This window comes from Arvicanthis niloticus, chromosome X (genome assembly GCF_011762505.2).
Source record: "Arvicanthis niloticus isolate mArvNil1 chromosome X, mArvNil1.pat.X, whole genome shotgun sequence".
Taxonomy (NCBI): Eukaryota; Metazoa; Chordata; class Mammalia; order Rodentia; family Muridae; genus Arvicanthis; species Arvicanthis niloticus.
Window position 1 is genome coordinate 35,813,913 of NC_047679.1, and position 9,821 is coordinate 35,823,733.

A 9,821-nucleotide genomic window follows, 5' to 3' on the forward strand; every position below is an offset into this window, starting at 1 on the left:
ACACCACTTTATTATTTACTACATAAGCACCCAGACCAGTCTTTGACCCATCTGTATATACAACAATCCCATCCTTAAGAGGTTGCCTAGCTGTAATTTGTGGAAATACTATAGCCTGATTCAATGCAAATTGTAAAACAGGATGTTTAGGATAATGATTATCAATCTGTCCTGAAAAGGAGGTAACCAAGATTGCCCAATCATTAGAGGTGGCCACCAGAACTTGTACTTGCGCAGCAGTATAAGGTGTAATGAGAGAGTTAGGCTCTCGTCCAAAATGAGTAATGGCTGCCTTTATTCCTCGAAGCGCAAGCTGGGCAATTGCATTGGGATACCAGTCTATAATTTTGGCAGGAGAGGCGTTCGGATGAACCCATAATAAGGGCCCTTTCTGCCACAACACGGCAGTTGGCAGCCGAATGGTTTTCATAACACACAGGATAAAAGGTTGTGATTCATCAATGCGCTGCAGCTGAGCTCTTTGCAAGGCATCCTCTACCTTCTTTAAGGCCTGACTTGCGGCAGGAGTAAGGGCCCTAGGAGAGGAGATATGGGGGTCTCCTTCTAAAACATCAAATAAAGGTTTCAACTCAGCTGAAGAAATTTTCAAAAAGGGTCTGAGCCAATTTATATCTCCCAATAATTTCTGAAAATCATTGAGGGTGTGCAGATGGTCTCTACAGATTTCCAATTTTTGGGGAATTACATTGGTAGGAGAAATAACAGTCCCCAAGAAGGTGCCCACCTCAGAGATCTGAACCTTCTCCACTGCTATTTGTAACCCCCATTGTGCCAAAGTTTGTATCAAACAGGGGTAGGCTTCTTGTAATATTTTTAACTCTTTATGTGACAAAAGTATGTCATCCATATAATGGATGACAAGTAAGGTGGGAAATCGTTGTCTTAGCGGTCCCAAGGCTGTTTGAACAAAAATTTGACACATGGTGGGGCTATTGGCCATGCCCTGGGGTAAGACTTTCCATTGATACCTCTTGTCTGGTTCCATATGATTAATGGAAGGAATAGTAAAAGCAAATCTAGGCCTATCTTTAGGGCACAAGGGTATGGAGAAAAAGCAATCTTTAATATCTATAATGAGGAGCTTCCAGCCACAAGGGAGAGCAGAGAGCACAGGAAGGCCCCTCTGGACTGGGCCCAACAATTTCATCTGTTCATTAATAGCTCTGAGGTCATGGAGTAATCTCCATTTTCCCGACTTCTTTTTGATCACGAAGATGGGAGTATTCCAAGGTGAGGTAGAAGACTCAATATGATCGAGCTCTAATTGTTCCTTTACCAATTTTGTTACAGCTTCTAGTTTTTCAGAGGATAAAGGCCATTGGGGAACCCACACCGGGTCCTCTGTTTTCCACGGTATAGGCTGTACTACCCCAACGGCCCCTAGGAAAAACCCAACCCTTTTCTATCTTGTTTTCTACTAGGGGATATAGGCTCCACCCTGCCCTGTTCCAACTTTCCCAGTCCTTTTCCTTCCCTGTAGCCCATCTTAATCATCATGTCTCTTGCCTGGTCCGAATATGGTTTTTTAAGAATAGGTTCATTTGACAGGGTGAGACCCATACCCTGCAAGACATCTCTTCCCCAGAGGTTAACGGGAAGAGGAAGAATATAAGGTATAAATTTTCCCTGCTGTCCTTCGGGGGATTCCCAGGTCAAGGTTGTGGAGCTGATGGTGGGGCAAGACTGATATCCTAGGCCTTGTAACGAATGTGATGACTCAATGGTGGGCCATGCTTTGGGCCACCAGTGTGAGGAGATGATACTCTTATCAGCCCCAGTATCTAGAATACCCTCAAAATCTTTTCCTTTTACTTTTAAACACAGTTTAGGCCTTTCATTCAAGGGAATCATTAAGTAAGCTAGATCACTACCTGAGGAGCCCATCTGTTCTGTTCCCATTCTATTGACCCTTCCCACCTCAGGGAGGAATAGCAACTGGGCTATTCGATCTCCCTTTGTAATAGAAAAAACTCCTCTAGGGCTAGAACATAAGACTTGTATTTCAGGAGAATGCTGGCCATCCACTACCCCGGGGTACACTATTAAACCTTGCAGGGTGAGTGATCCTCGGCCGAGGATAAGGCCCATGATTCCAGGAAGCAAGGGTGTTATAGGCTCCACCGGAATTGGCTGAATATTCATTTGTGGCATTAGTAAGAAGTTGGAGGCGGCTCGCAAATCCACCCTTGTGGGTCTTCCTGGGTTATTTCCTGATTTCTCTTTCTGTTGGCTTCCTGGGTTCTGACTAGTCGGTTCCCATATCTTTGAGGGCCCTGGGACCGGGGGCCCGATGTCCCGTTTTTTGGCATCTCGTCTGACTGATTATCCAGCGGGGGGAGGAGTCTGCCCCTAATATCTCTTACTGAACGGCATGCACTAGCTTTATGATATCCCTTGCCGCATCTGTCACAAAGAGTGGGAGTCTCTACCTTTCTATTCAAATTTGTACAATCCTTTTTAAAATGACCGGGCTTGCCACAATTATAGCAGACCTTTGGACCGGGTCTCATCAGGGGACGCCTCTGTGATTGAAGAATAGCAGCCGCCAGCCCAGCATTAGTAAGGGGCCCTCCGAGCTCTCGGCAGACCCTAAGCCAATCTTGTAAGCCCTTGTTTTTACGTGGAGCAATGGCTGCTCGGCACTCCTGAGTGGCTTGTTCAAAAATTATCTGTTGGATTAGGGGCTCGACTGGACCTATGTCTCCGAAAATACGCCCAGCTGCCTCTGTCATTCTGGCCACAAAATCTGAAAAGGACTCTTGGGGTCCCTGAATTATCTTTGTGAGTTGTCCACTCGCTTCCCCTTTTCGGGAAAGTGCCTTCCATGCCCTAATGGCCGTGGCAGAGACCTGGGTATAGGCTCCCCAATGATAGTTAGCTTGATCAGCAGTATAAGCCCCTTGACCTGTTAACAGGTCTAAAGTCCAATCTCTCTGTTCCGGGGTCAAGGCAGTAGCGTTGACCCGGGCTTGTGCTTGTGCGGCCTCATACCACAGTGCTTTCCATTCTATATATTGGCCCATATTAGGGAGGGCGGCTTTTGCAATCATTTGCCAATCGGCTGGTGTTAATGCTGAATTGGCAAGTCTATCAAGCTGTACCAGGGTAAAATTAGCATTGGTCCCATACTTGCGAACAGATTCGGCCAGTTCCTTAAGCTGGTTGAAATCTACTGGCACATGAATTCGCCCTCCATTTTCTGTTTCAAAAACAGGGAATACAGTCCTGATCTTTCTCCTCACCTTTTCTGGTACAAGCGAGTAACCTGATGGAGGATGCGCCTCATAAGGCGGAGGTGCAGAGGGCACCGTCTTTTGAGGAGGAATTCTAGGTAATTTTTTATATTTCTTGTTATCATCTGGGTGATATCTCTCTGCCTCATATCTAGCTGCTTCTTCATCTAACTCAGCCTCCTCCTCCGAGTTAAGAGTATCCTTACCAGAGGTGTCATCATCACTGGAGCTTTCCGAACTGTCGAGGGTCAGTGCCTCCAGCTCCAAAGAGGGGTAGAGCCCACCCTTTCTCTCCTTACGAGGGATACTGGACTCCATCGGGGGTATCTCTCCTGTCTTAGGAGGGTGCCTATCCTTCTTTTTTGGGACGTCCTTTTTCTTGCGCGCGCCCAACCTCTCACTCCATTCGGTTTCTGACATGCTGTCCTGAACTCCCTCGAGAGTAACCTGCCCTTCACTTACTGCTTCCTTATAGTTTTCATCTCCTAAACAGTTTTTAACAACTAGAACAAGGACCATGAAAATCACAGTGAAGATCAGGCCATAAATTTCAGGGGCAGACATACCTCTCCGAATGTACCTCCCTGCAGTTCTGAATCCTCCTCTGAATCGAGGGGTCCTCTGAGGTGCTGACGATGACGAGGTCGAGATCTCCCGGGTTTCGGCACCAGATGGCCCGCACAACCTCCCGCCAGCAGGAACGACGCGGCACACACAGGATCCTTCTGCAGTAAAGCTTTTATGCGTCTTGAGAGGGAGAGCATAAGCTTACAGATGAAGAGGACCCCGAGGGGGCAAAATCCCAGCCCTTATATAGGAAACTGCTCCCCGCCTAGGACGTGGCACCCAATGGTTGGCTGTAGCCCGTTGGCCGGTATTGTGTCACAGGTGAGGCAGTGCACTAGCACACGCGCAAACCATTTGTCAGTTGGTCGAACGGATGTCAGCGCCATCTTGCAACGGTGAATGTGAGGGCGGCTCCTCACATCCCTGTGACTTAGTTCTTTTTCTAAAGGTCTCCATATATTAGCATGAAGAGATGACATTTTTGCTCTAAAATCACACCAAGAGAGATCTTTGTTCCTTTGCTGGTGGGGCTCAAAAGTCTTCTCCAAGGAGTCTGCAGGGGCCTGTGAAGTGGCCTTCATTCAGACCCATCACTTGGCTGGAGACTTTAGGGACAAACTCAACCAGGCCATGATATAAAAAACAGAAAGCCTAGAGACACTCCAGTGACAGATGAACTTTCTAGCTGGAATGGTGTTGCAAAATAGGAAAACCCTAGATCTGATCATTGTCGAATGTGGTGGACTTGTGTTGTGGTAGAGGAATGTTGCTTTTATGTTAATGAATCAAATATTGTTGAATCCAATGTAAATCCATCCACACAAAATTGCTTACTTGGTAGCAACAGTCTGAGCCAACATCCTGGTTCCAAAATCCTCTCCTTACCTGGTTGTTACCTGTGCTGATCCCTGTGCTTGCTCTGTGCAGCATCATGATGTTTTCCCCCTGCCTACTCCAGTTTGTACAGTGACAAGTTTCTACCACATCGGTCTAAAAGATAAGAAAGAAATAGATGAGGATGCTGTGGCTCCTAGGTAGAGCCCTGTAGACTATGAGGGAGGCTTTCACACTGCTTGAATAGTATGAGCACCCATGTCCACTGCAATACCTATTGACACAAGATAGAGGAACCTACCAAACCAGTGGAACCTCAGTATGTACAAGAAACAGGGCAGTGGCTACTTCCCCATCTTTACAAAAGTCTCTTGAGGTGCTGGCAGCCTGGCACCTCCACATTGTGCTAGTGGGATGGTTGGTTATTCCAAAGCTCATGTTGATTCCCCACTGGTCCAATGGCTGTATAAAAAGGCTTACTGTTGTGTAATAAGATCTTAACCTTGATGCTGGCCTCTGGAGTCTGTTTCCCATGTTTATGACTTTGCCTCCTTCATCTCCTCCTGGATCCCACTTCCCACATATTGGTACTAACATCACTAGTAAAATTCAGGTAGTAAAATCCAGGAAGGTGATGTCTTACCCCTTTCTTTGTCTCCAAAGAGTACTAGAAACAATGACTCCAGAATTCACTGTACCTAAGCAGTCATTGGAGTGGGGAGCACACACAGACTCATTCTGATACCCATCAGATCTTAGGAATCCAGAGAGCCCATCTATTCTTCTGCAATTCCTTTATCTCAGAGGTCTAGGAAGATACCTCCTATTGGGATAGCAGTATCAGCAATAATGATGGCCAGTTATTTTATTTTTATAACCTGTCCCCTCTGGTAGAGGTCAAAATGGGCTCTTTAGCAGCCTTACTTACTGCTTAAATGTGAGCAGCAGCTTTATCTATATATAGGTGGGTTCTTAAGTATAGAGTAATACCTCTTAGGCTTTATATGCATACCTGGAGATAATAGTTTTAAGTTTTTAATTTATTTTTCAATATTATTGTTTCTTGGAAAATTGGGAAATTATCTACCTCAAGACTCAGCTACATTTCTCTTGACCATATACCCACAAGATGCTCAATTCTACTACAAGGACACTCCTGGTTAAGGATGCTGACAAATTGTGATTGGGCCAAAGCCTGACCATCACCAATGACAGAATGACTCTTCACAAGTCTCTCCTCTTAAATGCTCCCAGGATAACTTTTTAGGTGTCAGCTGCCCTAAGCCTAGGTACCCTGCTGCCTGACCAGAACTAGGTGGGCCTCTACATGTCTGCTCACAGATTTTGCCTCATGTTCATGGGACCAGACCAGATCTTAAGGATATCCCCTTGATGGATGCAGAGGTAACATGGTTCACTATTGACAACAGCATCATTCAGGACTGACAGAAATATGCTGGTGCAGTGTTGGTCTCAAACTCTGAAATCATATGGGCAGAGCCAAACCTGGCAGAAATGTCACCCAAGAAAGCTGAACTGGTAGCTCTGACCAAGGTGTTAGAGCTGAGAAAAGTTAAGAGACACAGGTAGCTAGTATTGCTTTGCTCCCTCTCATGTCCATGGGGCTATTTATAGGGAGAGGGGCCTTTTGACAGGAGAAAGAAAGACTATAAAAAATAAAAAAGAAATCTTCTCCCTAATACGGGCTCTCTGGGGGCCTAAAATGCTAGCCATCATCCATTGCTTGGGATCCCAGAAAAGAAAGGACCTAGTTTCAGAGGGCAACAATAGGCAGATCAAGCAGCCACTCATGCTGCCCTAGAAATCAGACTTCTCTTTCCTCTGACTTCTCTGATTCTGGGGGATCCTATACTTCCAGACCACCCTAAGTATTTAAAAGATGACATAATCTAGACTAGAAATTTGCTTATGTACCAATATTATGACATATGGTAGAGAACAGCAGATTACAAACTCATTACACCAGAAAAAATGAGAATATGCATATACTTCAGAAGATCCACAGCTGCTCCCACATGGATGTCTAGAGAATACAGGATTTGATATCAGAATTAGAGATGCCAACTCAAAGATTGTCAAGAAATGTAAAGCATGGCAGATAACTAATCCAGTGGCTAATGAGAAGAACCCTGGTAATAAGGTCAGAGGCATAAAACCTAGAGTCTACTGGGAGACAGACTTCACAGAGGTAAAATCAGAAAAATTTAGACATAAATATTTGCTGATATTTATAGATATTTTTTTCAGGTTGGGCTGAGGCTTTCCCCACTAAACATATCCATGGTGACAAAGAAGCTCTTAAAGGACATGATGCCAAGGTAGGGACTTCCTGAGATGATAGGGTTAGACAATGGACTATTTTTTGTGTCCCAGGTAAGTCAGAGACTAACCAATATTCTGGATATTGATGGGAAACTTTACTGTATGTACAGACCCCAGGGTTCAGGACAGATAGAGAGAATAAACAAAACCCTAAAAGAGACCTTAACTAAATTGGCCTTAAGAGACTGGCAAGGACTGAGTTAACTTTCCTCCCCTTCACTTTCTACCAGGTATATGAAACTCCTCTTACCAGATGGGATTCAACCCTTTTGAAATCATGTTTGGGCTCCGCTCTCCTCACTCAGTGTCTACTCCCCCGTCCCCGGGTCTCCCGCCTAGCGAGCGCAGGGAGGGCGGCGTCGCGGGCGGAGTCGCCCCGCGCTGACCCTTGCCGTCTTGCTTCTGGTCACCGCAGGTCCCCGCGGAAGCGGAGGCGGGCGCCATGGCGGAGCTGACGGCTCTGGAGAGTCTCATCGAGATGGGCTTTCCCAGGGGACGCGCGGAGAAGGCTCTGGCCCTCACAGGGAACCAGGGCATCGAGGCTGCGATGGACTGGCTTATGGAGCATGAAGACGACCCCGATGTGGACGAGCCTCTAGAGACTCCCCTCAGCCATATCCTGGGACGAGAACCCACGTCCTCAGAGCAAGTTGGCCATGAAGGATCTGGGTCTGCTGCTGGAGAAAGTAAACCCATTTTGACTGAAGAGGAGAGACAAGAACAAACTAAGAGAATGTTGGAACGTGTGGCGCAGAAGCAGCGGGAACGTGAAGAAAGAGAGGAGCGAGAAGCTTTAGAATGAGAAAAGCAGCGGAGGAGACAAGGGCAGGAGCTGTCAGTCGCACGACAGAAACTGCAGGAAGATGAGATGCGCCGGGCTGCTGAGGAGTGCAGGAGGGAAAAGGCTGAAGAGTTAGCTGCCAGACAAAGAGTTCGAGAAAAAATTGAAAGGGACAAAGCAGAGAGAGCCAAGAAGTATGGTGGTAGTGCGGGTTCTCGGTCATCCCCACCAGCAACGGATCCAGGTCCTGTTCCTTCTTCTCCCAGCCAGGAGCCCCCTACTAAGCGGGAATATGACCAGTGTCGCATACAGGTTAGGCTGCCTGATGGGACTTCACTGACCCAGACGTTCCGGGCCCGGGAACAGCTGGCAGCTGTGAGGCTTTATGTGGAGCTTCACCATGGGGAGGAACCTGGACAGGACCAGGACCCTGTGCAGTTGCTCAGTGGCTTCCCCAGACGGGCTTTCTCAGAGGCAGACATGGAACGGCCTCTGCAGGAACTGGGACTCGTGCCTTCTGCTGTCCTCATTGTGGCCAAGAAGTGTCCCAGCTGAGGGTCCTCCATCCCACCTTCTCTTTCTGACCTCTTCATCTTTGATAAAGCACTGACATTTCCTTCCTAATAAATAGTCCCTTTGAGTTCTGTAAAAAAAAAAAAAAAAAAAAAAAAAAAAAAAAGAAATCATGTTTGGGATACCTCCCCCCTACCTCACCACATTGTTCCTAACATAGAAATCATGTTTGGGATACCTCCCCCCTACCTCACCACATTGTTCCTAACATACAGGCGGAGGTCATTGATGAGTTTGAGGATTGCCAATTGCTAGATGATCTCAAAGGTGTCCAATGGGCTCATAAAGGAGTTTGGCCTAAACTTTGTATTCTCTATAAAACAGGTCCCCTTCCAGCTAGAGGTTCTTAGAGTCTCATAAAAAGTCTCTCCCATTGTAATCCTGTCCCTGGAGGTCAACAGTACTACAACATGGAATCACAGACCCATTTGCAGTTGAAGAGGACCCAGAACAATGGGAGAAAACTCAGCCTCAGGACCACCTCATGTCTCCCACTAATGTGGCCCCACTCAAGCTCCAGGGACACCATGAGTACTGGTGACCCCCTCTAAAATATAATAATAACTTCAGGAAGCTCCATGATTGGGCCTTCTAGTCACCAGAGAAAGGGGGGAATGAGAGACCAAATCTTTTGTGTGCAGACTCCATCTTAGAGAACCTGACATAAGGCTGAACTCAAGTTAGCTAACAGGTCAGTTCCTAGCACCAGTTTCCAGGTTACCCCCCAACAAGATCTGCATCTAGCACCAGCTTCCCAACAAACATGCACCCCCAGGTAACAAGCCCAACCCTGCTTAACAACCACCAATCAGGAGGAAAGCAGAAGTTAAGTTTATAGTTTGGCTCCTAGCACCAGCCAATTATGTTAAAGGCCATAATGGTTCCCCAATCAGATGTGTGCCAGGCTAGATATCCACTTCTTGCCTCTATAAATGCTTTCCTGACACTAGGCTCAGAGCTCTACCTTCTTGCTGTGTCAAGGTTGGTGGGGAGCCCAAACTCAAGTTTGAATAAAGAGACCCTAATGCGATTGTATAGGATTGCTCCTTGGTGGTCTTTTGAGGTTCACACATTTCCTGGCACAATAATAGCCAGGAATTGGAAACAACCTAGATATTCCTCAACCAAAGAATGGATAAAGAAAATATGGTACATTTACATAATGGAGTATTACTCAGCTGTTAAAAATGATATAAAATTTGCAGACAAATGGATGGAACTAGGAAAAAATCATCATTCTGAGAAAGGCAACCTAAACCCAGAAAGGCAAACATGATATGTGTTCACTTATATGGAGATATTAGTTATTAACTAAAGGATAATCATGCTACAATCCACAAACCCAGAAAGGTTAAGGAATAGGGAAGGCTCTAGTGGCAACCCATGGATTTCTCTGGGAAGGGGAAATGAAATAGATTTTGCAGATGGACTTGAGGCATGAAGTCATGGAAATGGGACACGTTAGGTCT

At 46.2% G+C, this 9,821-nt stretch overlaps 1 pseudogene; it reads left to right on the forward strand.

The window, feature by feature from the left end:
- Positions 1-7,340: 7,340 nt before the first annotated feature.
- LOC117694492 (UBX domain-containing protein 1 pseudogene) lies at positions 7,341-8,419 on the forward strand (annotated as a pseudogene).
- The last annotated feature ends 1,402 nt before the right edge of the window (positions 8,420-9,821 follow it).